Here is an 18,976-nt window from a genome sequence, read left to right on the forward strand (position 1 = left end):
GTCCTATGGGGCAAATGCAGGCTTTTGCTGAAGCCTGGAGAGCGAGAGGGGTCGGTGCGCATCGACCCCTCTCGCTCTCCAGGCTTCAGGAAGCTCTCCGCAAGCCTGCGGAGCCCGCGGGCTCCGAAGGCTTGCGGATAGCTGCCTGCAGCCTGAAGTCCGGGGAGCGCGGCACTGTGCACCCCAGGCTTAGGGCAGCTATCTGCAAGCCTGTGGCGCCCGGCGGAAGTTCCCGCGAGCTCCGCAGGCTTGCAGATAGGTGCTTGCAGCCCGAAGTCCGGGGAGCGCGGCACTGTGCACCCCGGGCTTAGGGCAGCTATCCGCAAGCCCGGGGTGTGCAGCGGGCTACAGCGCTGCGCTCCCTGGGCTTCGGATAGCAGCAAGCTCCGGGAGCGATGGCGACGTTGAGCACATCCTCGCCATCGTTCCCGGACCCGTTCTGGGGGTTGGGGTTGGGGGAAGCTCTGGCTTCCCCCGCCCCCAGCCCCGCAAGCTCCAGGAGCGATGGCGAGGTTGAATGCAACCTCACCGTCGCTCTTGGACCCCTTCTGGGGGCTGGGGAAGTTCGGGTTCCCCCGCCCCCAGCCCGGCAAGCTTGGGGGGGAATAATTTTGTTTCTTTATTCCCCCCCCCAAAAAAAAAATAAGTGCGCCCTATGGGCCAGTGCGCCCTATAGGGCGAAAAATACGGTAATTTCTTTCCCTTCTGGGGCTGTTGCTTAAAAAGTGAGTCATCAAAGGTGGTAACAAGAATATGGAGAATGGGACACGGGTGGCGCTGTGGGTTAAACCACAGAGCCTAGGACTTCAAATCCCCACGACGGGGTGAGCTCCCGTTGCTCAGTCCCAGCTCCTGCCAACCTAGCAGTTCGAAAGCACGTCAAAGTGCAAGTAGATCAATAGGTACCGCTCTGGCGGGAAGGTAAACAGTGTTTCCGTGCGCTGCTCTGGTTCCCCAGAAGTGGCTTAGTCCTGCTGGCCACATGACCCGGAAGCTGCACGCCGGCTCCTAGGCCAATAAAGCGAGATGAGCGCCGCAACCCCAGAGTCGGCCACGACTGGACCTAATGGTCAGGGGTCCATATATATATATATATATATATATATATATATATATATTCCAAAGTAAAACATTAATCCAGAGAGGAATAGAATGGAAACGGAATTAAAAGAGAGAAAGTAAGAGAGAAAGAGGAGAAAGACCAAGAGACAGAGAGAGAGACTTTAGAAGGTAAGGATATTAGGATATATTTGTGCTGCTGCTGTGGTCGCCTAACAAGCCAGGCTACCTGGGGTGAGCATACCACAGACAGGGAGCCACCACAGAAAAGGCTGGTTCTCATCTTGTCACCCTCTGAACCTCTCGGGGAGAGGGGACATAGAGAAGGGCCTCGGGTGATCCTAGTGTTGGGAAATGAAATTGTCAGGGAGGCAGATTCTGAGTTCCAACAGATGCTGGGGAAATCGAAGCCTCCCAGGACTACTATCTCTCTCCTTTGAGGAGAGAGGTCATCTGCTCTTGGAAGGCATCACCCAAGCCTTCACTCTGGCTTGACGCTCTATGACAGACCCCCACTGTAAGGTCACGGTGGTTTCTCTCTCAACCATTTTTGCCCATATACTCTCAATCTGATTTTCATGCTCCAGGTCATGGATTTCTTCACAAGTGTACCCATCCTTTATATATAATGCTACTCCTCCTCCCTTCCTGTTTGGTCTGTTCCTTTTGAACAGGTTATACACCTCAATTCCTACAACCCAGTCATGAGTCTCATCCCACCAGGTCCCAGTAATGCCTATAACAGGAGTCAGCAACCTTTTTCAGCCATGGGCTGGTTCACCGTCCCTCAAACCATGTGGAGGGGCCGGACTATATTTTGGAAAGAAGAAAAAAGACCAAATTCCTATGCCCCACAAATAACTGAGAGATGCATTTTAAATAAAAGGACACATTCTACTCATGTAAAAACATACTGATTCCTGGACCGTCCACAGGCCGGATTGAGAAGGTGATTGGGCCGCATCCGGCTGCCGGGCCTTAGGTTGCCTACCCCTGGCCTATGTGGTCAAATCTGCCATCCTGTCTCAAGAGCTCTGCTTCTTTCCCATCCTCTGAAACAGGCGTGTGTACATGCAAATCAGGCAGACTTTCATCTTGGTATTGGCAGTTAGCATCAGATTCTCCCAGACTCTCTTGGATCACTCCCTATTGAATTTTACATGGAAATTCGGGATAATCCTGTATTCTACAAAACAGGAGTCCCAAGCAGGCGGCATCTTCCGGGCCGGGAGCTGCCCTCGCTTTGCCTCCTGCCCTTGTTAACGGAGAAATCTGAGGGCTTCCTTGGATAAAAAACAAGGACACCAGCCCGGAATACCAGAGCAAAACAGCAGCCAGTCGGCTTGGTCTTGATTGAAGACTGTAGTGACAGGACTCCCACCTGCCACCAGGTGGAACAAGATGGAAGCCCCAAACAAAAGAGACCTCAAATTTTATTAGCTGCTCATCCCCATGTTACACCCCCCAAACTACATCATGGGTACATCATGAAAGGGGAGGTCTGGTGGCAGGAATCTGAGCATCCTGGACCCTGCCCCATGGTTCTCCTTGCCCTCCACCAAACACCCATCAAGTGGAACAAAAAAAGATATTTCTATTTCCCTGTTTCCCAGCCAAGTTCATCCCACCCTTTTGTCTTCAACTGGGTTTGTGATTTCTGGCACTCAGGTATCAGGAGGCCAGGGAATATCACTCAGGCAGAGGGGCTGCTGAGGAGCTGAGCTCACAGGTCTAGATGAATTTCTGAAGTTTCCCCAGTGAGCCAGTACAGAGATACATTGATCAGTGAATTCCTACATTTGGTATCGTGCAGCAAAGGCCCTTTGAATAGACAGGAAGAAACTGCGATGAAGTGTTTTGTGGTGATACGGAAGGGGGGGGCATGTCTTCTTCACCTCCTTCTTCGTTACAATATATCCATTTATTTCCAATTGTCAATGTCAAAAGGGACTAAAATCTATAAAATTCATAGAAAACCAATGTGCCAATTTGCTCAATTTCTCTAGGACTCCATGACACCTCCCCTGTCCTCCATAATCCCTCAAGCAAGGTGTCAAGACCCTAATCCTGTCAAATCGCTCTGCCAAGCCCTTCCTCCGGGCGATGCCAGGTGACAGAGTATGCATACATGGACCATTGTCTTCTCAGGATGTGCTTATCTGCGCATATCTCCAGCTCTGCATATTCCCCCCTCCCTCCTCCATATGTTAATCCGGTGTAACCCAACCTCTCCTTAATGTATTCATGATGTAATCTGTGTAACCCAACCTCTCCTTAATGTATTCATGATGTAACTGGGATGTATTTTGCACTGTATTCTGGGACATGGAGGGAAATTTCAAAAGTTCATGTCACCCCTTTCTCGCTGTTCAATCTCGTCTTGAACCTGTTGCGCAATAAACTTGGATCTCCTGCAACTTGCTCCTGTCTCCAGCTGAGCTCATTTTCCTTCCGCAGGGACCCTCGGACCTAGTCCGACGAGCTGGGTGGCAGAGTAGCCTCGCACCCAGATTTTACCGTAACAGTGGGGACAAATCACACAAGTCACAAAAGCGATGGTGCTGGTTTTGGTAGTGGGCTGCATGTGCATGAGATCTGCTGGAGGGGCAACCCCCCCCAACCTATACATAAATTCCTGCAACACCCTGCCCATCCTGGGGAGGCAGGGGGCTCCCCTTTCCCCTTCTCGGCTCCTTTTCCTCCTCCGGCCCCCCGGCTCCCCCCAAAGGAGACCAGCTGGGCGCGCCCGGCGGGCCAAGGGTTAAGAGCAGCTGAGCCGCACTCCTAGAGAGGACAGGAAATGGCGGAGGCGGGTCTTCCGGAGCCCCCCCCGGCCCCTCTTGTCTCGGGGCGCCTTGGGGTCCCCGGGGTGCCGGGCGGGGCTTGGTCAAGGAGGGACCCCCCATTCAGGGGGAAAGAGGCCGGGCGGGAGGAGGCGAGGCTGAGGGGAGGCAGCCCTGCTTGGCCCTCCGGAGGGGTTAGGGTTATCTTGCACGACTCGAATAATAATAATAATGAAATAATAATAACAATAAATTTTATTTCTATCCCGCCCTCCCCAGCCAAAGCCGGGCACAGAGCGGCTAGCAACAACAACACCACAGCGGTACCTCGGGTTACAGACTCCGCCAACCCGGAAATAGTACCTCGGGTGAAGAACTTTGCTTCAGGAGGAGAACAGAAATTGCGCAGCGGCAGCAGGAGGCCCCATGAGCTAAAGTGGTGCTTCAGGTTAAGAACAGTTTCAGGTTAAGAACGGACCTCCAGAACAAATTAAGTACTGAACCCGAGGTACCGCTGTAAATAATAATAATAATAATAATAATAATAATAATAATAATAATAATTTCTTTATTCATACCCTGCCCATCTGGCTGGGTTTCCCAAGCCACTCTGGGCGCCTTCCATAACATATTTTAAAAAATCAATAAAACACCAGAGATTAAAAACTTCCCTCGCCTCTCACGCAGAGCTCCTCCAGATGCAGGCGACGCCTCAGCTGCCTTTCAGGGGGAAGTAACAACCCCCCGGATTTGGACATGTTTTGCACAAAATGGGCAGAGATCTCCGCAGCCCGGGGTCAGGATGCGGGTTCTTGGTTCGTGAATGGATTTAAACCAAACCAGGAAGAAAGGGGAAAGAGGATGGCCCACCAAGCGCCAGGTCAGGAGCGCCTCTGGCTGGGCTGAGATTCAGCCTCCTCGAGAGTCACTTTCCTCCTCTGCCATCTGAAGTCTCTGGGGGGAGGCGGGAGGAGCCGGTGATTGACAGCCGAGCCAGGCCGGAGTGGGGGTGCAGTTCCCCCGAAAGGCCACCAGGGGGCCGGAGCCCCCTCTCTCTCTGATTGGCTGCCCAGCCAGTCAAAGGGGGCGGAGCCAGCACTTTGGGCGGGAAAAGAAAAGGAGCCGTTTCTGAGGGAGTTTTTAGTCAGGGACAGAGAAGGGAAAAGAGCAAATTATTGATCATTATTATGATGATTATTTTATCATTTATACCCCTCCCATCCGGCTGGGCTCCCCCAGCCACTCTGGGCGCTGGAATAAGGGAATTTCCTGCAAAAAAAGGAAAGGTTGACAGCTATGGTCTGACCGGGGTCTCCTTCTTCCCGTCAGGAGGGGAGAGGTCTTCCCAAAGGAGAAGGGGATCCCGAGGTCGGTGATCTTATTTGGAAAGACCTCCGCAGTGGCATTGCTCAGAGAGCCGGGTCAAGGACGAAAAGCTCCCTTCTCTGGAGGCAAAGAATGAGGCGGCGCCCAAAGCTTTTCACGGAAACTGTAGCCTTTCCAGGCCTTTTAAACCATGGGTAGTGTTGTAAATAAAAATATGCCCTTTTCCCTTATGGGGTATCCAAGAGCCCATATAGAGTCCTTACATAGGTTCCCTATTGGTAGGAGAAAATAACAGAGGCCAACCAGAGAATATTGAGAAGCAAAGCAGCTAGGAAGCTTGATCTTTATTGATACTGTTACGGTAAATCTGGGTGCGTATTTACCCTGCCACCCAGCTCGTCAGACAGAGTCCGCGGGTCCTTGCGGAGGAAAAGGAAGCTCAGCCGGACGCAGGAGCAAAATGCGAAGATCCAAGTTTATTGCGCAACAGGTTCAAGATGAGATTGAACCCCGAGAATGGGGCGACATAAACTTTTAAAAGTTCCCTCCAAGTCCCAGAATACAGTGCACGAAACGTCATGAATACATTATGGGAAGGTTGGGTTTCATGGATTACATCATGAATATATTACACACGTCATGAATATCTCAGAGAGAGGTGGGGTTACACTAATTAACATTTGAGATAAGGGAGGGGGAATATGCAGAGCGAGGGATGTACACAAATATACATTTCCTGAGTACCGGTGGTGGTAGGACAATGGGTTGGTGATATGCATCGTCTGCCACCTGGCACTGCCCGGAGGAAGGGCTGGGCAGAACGATCTGACAGGATTAAGGAGTTCCTGTGTACGTGACTTGTCGTCTCGGGGATTATGGAGCCAGGGTAGCATCATGGAGTCCAGGGGAAACTGAGCCAAATGACACCAAGAACAAGAAAATCGGAGTTGTGGTTGATTTTATATGATTTTCGAAAGGTTCCGATGGCTTCCAGCCTGTCCCGTAGCGTAGATCAAAAGCGGAAATAGAATGTATCCATTCTTGTAAAAATGGATACATTGTAACAGGGTTTTGACAGTTTTACGAGGTCAGGAGTTTCGGTTCCATTGTTCTCGCAGCAGGGGGCTGTCAGCAGCTCGTCAGGAGGTCAAATGAGGCGTGCAAGAGCTCCCTGAGCTCGCCTCTGCAGGATGAATTCATGGCTGTGATTGGCTAAAACGCAGGCATAGGAATAGACGGGGATGCAGGGACACCCGGTCTATTCGTTCTAAGTATAGAGCGCAAACAGGTATAGGGAAAGATAGGGGAATATATTTATAAGTGAGCTTATTTCGCTCCTGAAAGGAAGAAGAAAAGGGGTTTACGGGAGAAGTGTGGTGCTTGTGCAACGGTGAGGGGACTAAGGGTGGGTGTACTGTGGGTACCCTCGAGGTCATCGCCTCGGTTGTTCAAAGGAGAGGGGGGAAAGAGGTACCCCCCCTCCCGGTCCGTATCAATCTGTTGCAACAGGGTGCTCCCCTCACACGCAGGAGAGGAAGAGGACCCCCAAAAATGCTGTGCAAGGGCTTATAAAGACTTTTGAAATTCCCATCCTCTAGATCAAGACCACCCCCAGAAACATTATGCATTCATCACAGAAGGGGTGTAACCTAAGACCACCCCTCAGATACATCCCACCTACATCACAGAAATTTAAATGTTGTTTTTCTCCTGTCACAGTTTATCTCCTGTCTGGCAAGTAACTTGATTGGATTGCCTGGGGAGCCTGGCCATTCTTTTGTAGTGGTAAAATACTTATTTCCTGGGCCAGGTCACAGGCTCACACCTTATTCAAACAGACATATCCTTGAGACAGGATTTGTGAGGAAAGAGACAATGGGGAGGCTTTTCCATTTTTACCATGCAGAGAAACATTTGCTCAGTTTAGGAATCAAAATGGTTCCAGGTTGGCTTTCCTGTGCTGATCTATGTACGTGTGGTTATGAACGTTGCCATATATCTAAAACCATAAAATTCCTGGCAACTTCTGTTTCAGTGTATCTGAAGAAGTGTGCTTGCACACGAAAGCTCATACCAAGAACTAACTTAGTTGGTCTTTAAGGTGCTACTGGAAGGAATTTTTTTGTTTTGACTATGGCAGACCAACACGGCTACCTATCTGTAACCATAAAATTCCTATCACAGTAGGAAAATGTTGCACCCGAGCCGGGACGAAAAGGAGCCAAACGACACCAAGGGGTTAAATCCAGAGAAAGAGTTTTTATTCTGCCAACCCGGGTGGGCAGAGGAGTGTAGCAGGAACCCCCCCACCCCAATCATTCTGCTTGTACAAACTTCATACACACACACACTCACACACTACATACGCCACATTTCTGTTATAAATTCATAGAAAATCAACCATACATTGGATTTGCACTGTTCCATTTTTATTTTACTCCATATGACAAGAACTAAGAAAAGGGGAGGGGGGTTTGACCCTGGTCAGCCAAAATCCCTTCACTGTCTCAGCACATCTGCAGGAGCCCTGCCCAGATGATCCCAGACAGAAGACAATCAAAATCACAAAGAACCTGCATATGGGAGTGGATTCAGCATGGACTGAAACAAAGGACAATGATCAGATCTTCCCTCAGGGGGCAGGAAACTGCAAACTCCCTTTTGTCTCCTGGAAGTGACTCGAGGGGTAGGGGGGAAGGGAGGAACCAGCCAGGTGACAAGACACTCAGGTTACCACCAACTCCTCCCTCAACCCCTCCTTTCTGTAATGTATGCATGATGTTACCACCACAACTCCACCCTCAACCCCTCCTGTCTGTAATGTATGCATGATGTTTCTGGGGGTGGGCTTGATCTAGAGGAGGGGAATTTCAAAAGTTTTTATAAGACCTGGCACACCATTTTTCTGGGTCTTTCCTCTCACCTGCAAGTGAGGGGAGCACCCTGTCGCGACAGTCTTTCTTCAATAAAGACCAAGCCTACAGGCTGCTGATTTGCTTCAATTTACTCTGGTTGGTGTCTTTACTTTTTGTCCAAGGGAGCCCTCAGATTTTTCCGTTAACAGTTGGCACCCCAGATGGGACACTTGGTTCTCCTGCAAAGGTGAGAGGGGAGATAGAGGGGATCAGGCGCCACTGGGCAACCTTAGCCCAGGGATCCTTCTTCCTCTCCCTGCCTCCTCTTTGCGGGCGGTAATCAATCGTCACCAAAAGCCCAACCAGGGGAAGCAAAGGCGAGGTCAAGCCGGCTAAGGGGAAAGGATCCTGAGATCCGCAGGGGACATCTTCGAACGTGAGTATGGTTTGAAGTAAATACATTGGGAGGGGGTGGAAAAGGAACATCTTCACGACAGCCAGACTTTCCTTCTTTCATTTCTGACGTTACCCCTCGGAGTCGCCCGGGTACGTTTAAATTCTGTCCTTTTCTACCCCGATTCTCCCCTTTCGGAAAGTGGCCAGGGAAATCGCGGAGCTTTACTGTCTGGCGTTACCCCTCGGAGTCGTCTAGGAACGTCAAAATCTTTCTCTGTCTCTCCCCTCAATTTCTTACGCGGAGCGTGTCCGGGGAAATTGTGGTACTCTTGCTGTTTTCCGGCGTTACCCCTCGGAGTCGTCCGGGTACGCCTTAATCTATCTGTCCTTTTCTCCCCCGTTTCCCGTCTTGGAATTGAGTCCGGGGAAGCGTGGCCCTTTATTGTTTTTTCTCTGACGTTCCTCTCTCGGAGTCGTCCAGAGGCGTCCATCCAAACATTTCTCTCTCTCTCTCTTTTCTCGTCTAATTATGCAAATGAAGCCACCCCTCCTGCCTGGTGACCTTTGTTAGGGATGACCCGGGTATGTGAGAACGCAAGGTCGTTTGTTTCCTTTCCAAACCTTCATTTTCTCGGACCCTGATCTGGCATTGCATTACGCAAGCGTCCAGTAGGGAGCCCAAACTTAGTCTCAAAGGCTAGGCAGGAGGCTGTCGTGGAGGGTAGAAGGGGCGGTTCACGAAGTGGGGCCCCACACTAGGATTAGTCTTGTGAACAGCGCTGAGGTAAAGGAATTCCGGGCAGAGGGACCCGTGGTTTGAGTTTCCGGGCAGAGAGACCCGTGGTTTTGTTTCAGGTTCAGGTTTGAGATCTCCAGAAATTAATTCGTGGTTTATAGATAAGTAGGAATTGTGTTAGTCAAGGGTACTTTGAGTACTGAAAGGATCTTTTATCTGTCCCCCCTTTCTTTCCCATTGCCCCTCCTCCCTTGTGTGTGTGTTTCCACTCTTTCTGTCTTTAGCGTACTTCGTTAACGAAAAAAAAAAAAAAAGCCCAATAATAACATATGAGAGAATGGGAGCTCACTAAACACCCTAGCTGGACTCCTCCTGGCAACAAAGCTTCCATGAAGCCTTTTTGCCCCAGAGAGGATTCTAATATGCCCCTCCAGCATTTCCAATTGAAAAAAAAAAAATAAATAAAGGGGCAAAAAAAAAAAAAAAAATGGTCAAATTTGTGTTGTTAAACTATAACCTAAAGCTAGAACATGAAACTGTAAACTTAATGGTGCTCAGAAGGCAGTAGATATAATAACAGCCCAGCCTGAGAGCCCACGCATTATAGAGATCTTAGTTATTAAAAATAATAATAATAAATGAATAAGAGATGTACTCAAAGATTTAGAAATATTTCAAGGGTTTGTATTTACATTGGCCTCGGCATCCACAGACTGTTCTTAAAATGCACATAGTTTTAAATTGCAAACTTGCTTCAAAATTTTTAAAAACTAAGGAAGCCATGTTGGGCCTTGCCAATCTTAAACAAAACAAAATGGAGAATGAAGTGTGCAAATGTTTATTATTTGAGAAAAGCTCTAAAAGAGAGTTTTCCTCCCATGTGGTAAAATCCTGTATACATGCTACCTGTGTTCTGAAAGGAGGATTACCCCACCTCCTTCCTCTAATTTAAGTGAGGAGGGTGATTTTAAGTCTAGTGGTAAATGATGTTTTCTTGTAACTTTTGAGTTTGTGAGTCTACATCCGTTTTCCAGTCTTTTGTTCCAGTATTTTGAAATGTACTGTGAAAAAAACAACAACTAATGTTTCTGCTGCAAAAGCCTAGTTGAGCCAACTGCTCTCTCAAGCTAAAATGCAGTGTATGTATTTCATTAAGCACATGCCTATGAAAGTGTGGTGTTCTTTCTAAGAAAATTGTTATTAAATGTAGAGGCTTCCATGGCCAGCAAAATTCTATGAGTCCAGTCCAAATATCAGTCTCTATAAGACTTCCTGGCTTCTTTCTTAGAAGATGCCCCCCCCTGTTTCATTCTGTCTCTTTCAGGTTTTTCCCCTCTCTCTCTTTCTTCTCCTTCTTACTTCTGTGCCAAGTGCATTTACTCCTGAGTAAGCTTCCTTTAAAGGAAACTGCAAGGGGGGGGCTTACTATTCCCCTGCAAGTTCAGGAAAAATTGTTCACTTTTGTATTCCTTTTAAATCAAATCTATGGCTGTTTTAATTATTTGTGAGTGGTTATATCAATTGAATTAACTTTGCTTTATAAGAGATCCTCTCCCTATCTTAGGAAAAATGTTCACTTCAATCTTCCTTTAAAGATAATTTCTCTAAGAACTTGCATTCTTTAGTCTAAGGAAGCAAACTCACTCACACTATCTCAAGATCTGCAAAAAGGGTTCTGTGTAAAGTTGGGTACTTTTATTTTCCTCTTCCTTAGTACATGATAGGAGCATAGATGTTTCCTTTCCCAGTTGTAAATCTGTACTTAAATGTGTATGTCTCTTTGATAGTACAAATCCTGCTGTGAAATCTTGCTGTGAACTCTATATTTTGGAGGGTTGGACTAGATGACCCCAAGGTCTCTTTCAACTCTCCCAATTTGTGGCTGTGTGGAAGGAACATGTGTCTGCAAGCATTGGAGGGTAATTCCTAAATTCTGGTGTGCTGATGGAGTTGAAAATCAGCCTAGCTTTGCTCTTTAGTTTTAAAAGGTGAGAGGTGAAGCTGTGATGTTTTGAAGCACAACGGGTAATATCAAACATTTGAGTGATTACACTGTTTATCATTGGGGGGGGGGAATCAGACTTCAGAGTCAATTCAAAGTTTAAGCACATACAAATACATATGGGGGCCTTGACCAATCCTGTAAATAAAGGGCAGAAAAAAATTTTTTTGTCTGCAAATGGTGAGGCTGAAATGACTGAGAATATTTATAATAATAATAATAATAATAATAATAATAATAATCTATGATTTGTGACTCTCTGGCCATTTTCCCCATATATAAGGGCGTGGCATTGTTCTGCGAATAGCCAGAGGGATATTAGCCCTTTCCTGTACATAAATGAAGCAGTCCTTTGCTTGGGCTGCAATTGCTAGCTTTGGTGAATACTTGAATTGCTGAGTTTCTCCTTTTGTTTTAAAACCTAACCCTATTTTTAAAATCTACTCCTTACCCTTTCCTTCCCTTATTCAAATTCTAATTTAGCCAAAAGATGCAACATTTTCAATAGTATAAAAGGTTTGCTGAGACATGAACTCTGCACATACACAGAGGCTAGATCAGTCAAAAAAGAGAGAGAGAGAGAGGAAAGGGGGGAACTGTAGGGTGTAGAGAGGAGGTTTCCACAAGACCTGGGCTGCAGGGAGGAACTTATTCAAATTTCCTTATGTAAAAAAAAAAAAACTTAGAACCATTGAGGGAAATCACCCTTAATGTGTCTTTGCTCCAGGGGCTACGTAAGACAAAAGGGTAAAAAAAAAAACAAAAAAAAAAAACTAGCCCATCAAAAGTCAAGAGCTTTCCAGGTTCCAAATCTTAACATGCCAAAATTCTTTTCACAGGTAAATATCAAAGCATTCCCCCCCTCAATGGAATTTAAATCACAGACTTTGTTTGTGTGCATCTTAGGAACAGCATTTTCTGACAGGCTTCTCACATGAAATAATTTTCCCTTTTAACAGGATATGTGAACCCCAATAACAAAGTGTTTGTCCTTTTTTTCCTCCCACAGCAACTTTCTTTCTGATCTGTGAAACAAGTCTGAATCCCTGCTATATTAGTGACCTCCATCTCTTTGTGGCTTTGACACTTTTAAAGTTACAAATAATCTGTTTTCATGTATTTAATCTGTTTTTCCATGATGTCTATGAAGTTAATCGAAGCACAACCAAACATTGTTTGTGAAATGGTACTTGTTTACCTTTGCCTGAGCATCTCTTATTAATTCTGTCATTTTGGCTAGTTCAAGGTACTTGCACAACTTTAAATTGCCATTCATTTTTTCTTGGTATTAACTCATTTCCCAGTATTCCACTATTAACATTACAGCTGATGTTGTCACATCATTTGGGATGTTAGAATGCCAAAACAGATTACTTCAGGTTACTTCAAGTTTCTTATTAATTGTGTGTCTTAGCATTTATTTATTTTTGGTTCCTCATAGGTCATTTTGTGTGTGTGTGTTTTACTTTGGGGACATGTTCATCACATGTTGAAAGTCAGTTTCATGAAGTTCTTTTATCAGATAGCACATGGTGAATTTTAAGTTTTTTCCCCATTGTTTTCCCTTTTTTTCAGTCCAGTAGTAATCTGTGCGGTTTTTGATAATATCTTTGTATTATTTAATAATAATTCTTTTCTGAATCTGATGTCTTTGTGTCAAGTCCGTTTTCATCTAACTGGTAATCTAATTTTTTGCTTTCTTTTTATTTTTTAACATTTCTTGTATTTTTTACAGTTCTTTTTCTCTACATGGGGAGTAATTTTTTATTAAGTGAAGGAAAGCAAACAAACTTAGCAGATAATAACAGTAATTATGTGGAAATGTGATAATAATATTGAAATAAATAAAATGCTTAATGTGCTAAGATTTTTAATTATCTGCAGCTTCCCACGGAAAACTCAAGGACATCCTTTTTGCCTTTTGCCCCTTCCTTGTCTAACTGTGTGTTTAAGTCCCCAAAAACCCTGCCCCTTACAGGATATCACTTCTACAGATGTGCAATGATGAAAAGCAGCAACAACCCCTCAACTCAGTTCTTCGCCATCACAAGACCTGCAACACCAGAGTTTTCAAAGTGCCCACAGCTATCTTTTTCAAAGGATATAGACTGATGGGGGAGTGGGGCTGACAAAGGGGGGAGGACTTGAATTGCAAGGACATTTTCTCACTTTTGAAACTCAAGCCTCTGTGCTCCAGGATTCAAAAGATACATACGTAAAAGATCACAATTGTGTCAAGATATGCAACTGATATTTAATTAGTTTGTTTTGTATTATGTGTTATTATGTAAGAATGTTGAAATGTGTCTGACAGTGTGATTTCCACAAAGGGGGGCTATTTGTGTGTGTAATTGTTTTTATGTTTAACGTCTTATTCCTTACAACCCAGTGGAGGATTCTCATACATTTTATGCCTTTTAAGAGACCAGGCTATTATGTAGTCCAATGTTTAGAATTAGATAAATTTATAACCATATTTCGTTGTTCCACCTGGCACTATGCCAACCTTCCCTACCCATTTTAAAAATGTGCTAAAACTCGCTTTACTAAGGAGAAGCTTCTAAGATACATGAAGGTGGATATGCTTTGGTTTAGCAGGAATAATCCCTTATAGAGTTAAATTGACTTATTTGGACAAATGCCCTCTAAGAATGGTTTTGTTTTAACAGATTGGTTTGAGAAGTTGGGAACCATGGGGCAAGATAAATTCAAATTGGACTCAGTTTGAATTGGGCAAGTGTATCCAGGCTGCAATTAGCTTTTGGTCCTTAAAGTGCAAGTGAGCAACTTCCCATGACTGCAAGACCAGAGCCTATAATAATAATCCCATAGAGCGGCCAAGGCAAAGACACTTCTCTCATGACGTGCCCAAACCTGTGCCAGCTATGGTGGGTGCCATACAACATGGTTAATATGAAAGCCCTAAGTGGATTCACCAGGGATTGCCACTGCTGTGACACCATGCCAGTGTGAGACCATAGAAGAGCTACCTTGACACCTGAGAACACAAAAATGGCGGGGGACAAAGCGAACTGCATTTTTCAGTCATTAGTGGACCTTCCTGCTAAATGTAAAGCATACGCCACTATTGAGAAAATATCTCTTCCAAGGTACTAGAATGCCACAAGTAACTGAGCAACAAAATATTAATTTTGCATGATATCCTATGTCTAACTATGTGCACTGTTACACCATTATATTTCTATGCAAATATCCTTAAGAAGCATGACATCCAAGTCCCTTTCACGTTCACATGGACACACGGAGAATAGCAGGTTAATATTTACCACCTTAAATTGTGCGGAGAAAAGGATTGCAAAGTAGCCACCTTTGCAATCTTATCTCCGAAGGGGGGAACTGTAGCAGGAACCCCCCCACCCCAATCATTCTGCTTGTACAAACTTCATACACACACACACTCACACACTACATACGCCACATTTCTGTTATAAATTCATAGAAAATCAACCATACATTGGATTTGCACTGTTCCATTTTTATTTTACTCCATATGACAAGAACTAAGAAAAGGGGAGGGGGGTTTGACCCTGGTCAGCCAAAATCCCTTCACTGTCTCAGCACATCTGCAGGAGCCCTGCCCAGATGATCCCAGACAGAAGACAATCAAAATCACAAAGAACCTGCATATGGGAGTGGATTCAGCATGGACTGAAACAAAGGACAATGATCAGATCTTCCCTCAGGGGGCAGGAAACTGCAAACTCCCTTTTGTCTCCTGGAAGTGACTCGAGGGGTAGGGGGGAAGGGAGGAACCAGCCAGGTGACAAGACACTCAGGTTACCACCAACTCCTCCCTCAACCCCTCCTTTCTGTAATGTATGCATGATGTTACCACCACAACTCCACCCTCAACCCCTCCTGTCTGTAATGTATGCATGATGTTTCTGGGGGTGGGCTTGATCTAGAGGAGGGGAATTTCAAAAGTTTTTATAAGACCTGGCACACCATTTTTCTGGGTCTTTCCTCTCACCTGCAAGTGAGGGGAGCACCCTGTCGCGACAGTCTTTCTTCAATAAAGACCAAGCCTACAGGCTGCTGATTTGCTTCAATTTACTCTGGTTGGTGTCTTTACTTTTTGTCCAAGGGAGCCCTCAGATTTTTCCGTTAACAGGAGCAAGTGTGATAAGTCACAAAACCTGCACAAAGTTCACAGCCTTTGCACATAGTTTATATCCCCTTCCAGTTCCCTCCCCTTTTCTCATCCTTCTTCAAGAGTCCTGCCCATGAGTTCCTCTGAGCATGAACAGAAAGCTCCTGTCTTGGGACCATTTTTGGACTTTTCCCAGAAAGGGGGTGAGAGGGTTTCAGTGTGTTCCAGTTGTTTCATTCTGGTGCTCTGGCATGGTTCCCGGTGTCGCCGGAAACCCCCCCCCCATCTCCTTGACACGTGTTGCACAAGCACCACACTCACACATGCACACATCTCCCCTTCCTGACCCTAGGGATGTCCCTTTTAGAGGGCCATCCCTTAAAGCCTTCCGTAAATAAGGAAGCGCTGATCTTCTTAAAAAATAGCATTTATTTCTATATTTCTTCCACGTTCCGCTCTGCCCTATCTTTAGTACGAGTAGACCAGGCGCATAAACTCCAGGTCAGCCGGCAGCCGTTTCAGCCAATCAGTGTTACCGAACAGCGCCCCTTGTGGCGGCCACGCTGGTACTGCAGGCAGCAGGCCCTCGCTTCTCTGTCTTTGACAGCTTCCTAATACAAAGTTTCCGGGTTCAATTGACCGTGACTGATTTAATCAAAATGTAGCAACCACTTCCTGAGGAGTGAAAGTGCTTGAACTTCAGCAACGGTATTCTTCATAAATTCACCATAAATCAACCGTACGTCGGATTCTCATCGGACCACTTTTATTTTACTCCATATTACAAGGACTTTCAAAGGGGGGTGGCTTGTCGCCAATCAGCCATGATCCCTTGACCGAGCAGGCACGTACTCTGCAACCCTCCCCCTGTTGACACAGCAACCTTGATAGTCGCCTTGATGGACTCAGACGGAAGACTATCAAGGACACAATGAACTGCATATGCTAGTGTATTCAGCACGGACTATGACAAAGGGACTGTGACCGGAGTCCCCTCAGGGGGCAGGAAATCGCGCCCTTCCCTTTTGTTCTCCGAAAAGGCTTATGGCAAGGAGGGGAAGGGGGCCCCGCCAGGTGTCAGGATACTCGGATCACCTGTGCGACCCCTCCTCTGGCTCCTCCTGTTTTTTAACGTAGTCATGATGTAAATATGATGTATTTCTAGGGGTGTAACTTAGGGGATTAGGAACTAATAAAAGTTGGGGTCTTCCTTTGTTCGGGGCTTCCATCTTGCTTCACCTTGTGGGCGGTGGGAGTCCTGTCGCGACAGTCTTTTCCTAAATAAAGACCGGGCCTACTGGCTGCTGTTTTGCTCTGACTTGCTCTGGCTGGTGTCTTTGCTTTTTGTCCAAGGGAGCCCTCAGATTTTCCGTTAACACCGGACAGAAAGCAAGTTGCAAGGTGGTTCTTTAGCAAAGCCAAAGGCTCTGAGAAAGGCCTGAGAAGACAAGGGACTCTGTTCTCTACCTGGTTGCAATCTTTTTCAGTTCCAGCAAGCGGAATGCTTAGCTAAGGCTTTTTGTCTTAGAGGATAATGCAGTTTTTTAAATGCTAGAGGCGAGGCTTTTGAGGCCTGGCTGGGGGGGGGGGATTCACAGACAGTTTTAGGGCTTTTTGGAGTAACCCTAACTGTTCCCCTTCATTTCTAGGGAAAGGAGCAGCAACACCAGGAAGCATTTGGCCCCCTCTTTGGCCCCCCTCAACATCTCCCTCAAGTGGAAGAACCGATTTGGAGAGACGCTGTGCCTGTACTACTGTGTTTAGGCCTGTGACATCTTTCCGTTTAGTTGAATATTAACTTAACTTCTACCTGAAAGAATGCCTCTCCTGACCCAACTTGCTTTCACCAACTTTTTGTGTTAAAAAAAAAAGCTATTCTTGTTTGACCAATTCCTGCCTCAGACTGCAAATCACTAGGTTTTCCCTCCCCGACAGCCTGTGGCAAACAGTAGAAATTTGGTGGGGAACGATAATGAGTGGGCTCTGCTCCAGAGGCTCCTCAGAGATTGGGGTCCAAGTGAACCCCTCATGTCAGCACCTTGAACGGAGCCCCATTGTTGTGGGGACTCAGTGAGGAGGGGTAGAAATGCCATTAATAAAGGGAGCCCAGCCAAACATCTGGGTGCTGCCAGATTGGTCTGGCATGACTTGTTTTCGAGAAACCCCTGCTGGGTCTTAGTAATCACAGCATCCTTTGCTCAGTCCTCACAGACTGACGGTTTAATGATCTGTTCTAGGACCTTCCCTGGTTGCCTGGTATCAATCTCAAGCTCACCGGTCGGTAGTTTTTCCTGTTTTTGAAGATGGGGACAACATTTCCCCCCTCCAGTCTGCAGGAGCCTCTCCTGTTCTCCAGGAATCCTCAGAGCTCTAGATGAAGGCTCTGAGATTACATCCACAAGTTCCTTCAGTACCTTGGATGCAGCTCATCAGGCCCTGGAGATCTGAATTCATTTGAAGTAGCCAGGTGTCCAGTTACTCCCTCTTTTCCGATCCTGGACTGCAGCTCCCTCCTTACATCATTTATTCTTTGATTACTAGGCTGGGCATCACTTTCCTTATGCAGCCACACTGTTTTCCTTAGATGCCTCTCACTTTTCTTTCCGGTTGGGACTGCCTGCATTTGGGCCTTCTATATTTTACCTTGAAGAAGCTCCCATTTCTTTTAGCATTTCAGAACATAGGATCTCACCCAGTATCTCCTTAAGCCTTTTTAAATTGGCCGCCTTAAAGTGAATTCCTGACTACACTCAGCTTGCGTTTCCCTCTGTCTCAGGGGAGGACATGATCACTTTCTCCCAAGTTTCCCAGACGAGATGGTGGGACAGTGTTCTCGAAGCTACCAGCATGAGTTTGACCAAACCGGGAGGCAGTGGAAGACAGGAGGGCCTGGCGTGCTCTGGTCCAGGGGGTCACAAAGAGGCGGACACGACTAAACAACTGAACAACAACAACAATGGTCTTACTGGACCACAAGCTGAACATGAGTCAACCGTCTGATGACATCCAGCATGGAATGTGTCCCTCCGTTTTTCAGCATTTTTAGTAGTTTAGCAGTCTCTGCTCTTTTTGCCTTCCCTGGGAGGAAGGTGGAGTGGATGTCTGAAACTCAATGTCAAACTGAAACTCAATCCAGATAGGACTGAGGCAGTTAGTGGGTGGTGCCCTAGACCAGATGGCTGGGAGATCACCTGCTCTTAAATTTTTTTAAAAAAAATTAAATACACGATAACTTTAACCTTTCCAAAACATAAAAAATATCAAGGTTCAGACCTTCAGACCTCCCCGCCATGGGTTCCAGTTCTAAAGATTCTACCTTTTCCTTTTTTCCTGCATCTTTTACCATTACCCATCTACAGTGGTACCTCGGGTTACATATGCTTCAGGTTACATACGCTTCAGGTTACAGACTCCGTTAACCCAGAAATCGTATCTTGGGTTAAGAACTTTGCTTCAGGATGAGAACAGAAATCGTGCTCCGGCAGCGAGGCGGCAGCAGGAGGCCCCATTAGCTAAAGGTTTAGCTTCAGGTTAAGAACGGACCTCCGGAACGAATTAAGTACTTAACCCGAGGTACCACTGTATTATGTAATCATAGTAACCAAAGTTCAGTTCACATTACAAGTGTCCTTGTATCCCTGCCCGTGATTTTAACTGTCTACAGCGGTCTTTCAAGTAAACAATAAAATTATTCCAGTCTTTTAAAAA

General features: G+C 46.2%; 1 long non-coding RNA gene across 1 annotated transcript in view; it reads left to right on the plus strand.

Annotated features, from left to right (window-relative positions):
• Positions 1 to 18,976, plus strand: part of LOC308474765 — a 101,967-nt gene extending 82,991 nt beyond the window's left edge. The window contains exon 2 of the long non-coding RNA XR_013984940.1: positions 18,115 to 18,976. This is a non-coding gene — a long non-coding RNA (uncharacterized lncRNA). The remainder of the gene's footprint in view (positions 1 to 18,114) is intronic.

Source organism: Podarcis pityusensis (genome assembly GCF_964106645.2).
Source record: "Podarcis pityusensis genome assembly, chromosome: 3".
NCBI classification, from domain to species: domain Eukaryota; kingdom Metazoa; phylum Chordata; class Lepidosauria; order Squamata; family Lacertidae; genus Podarcis; species Podarcis pityusensis.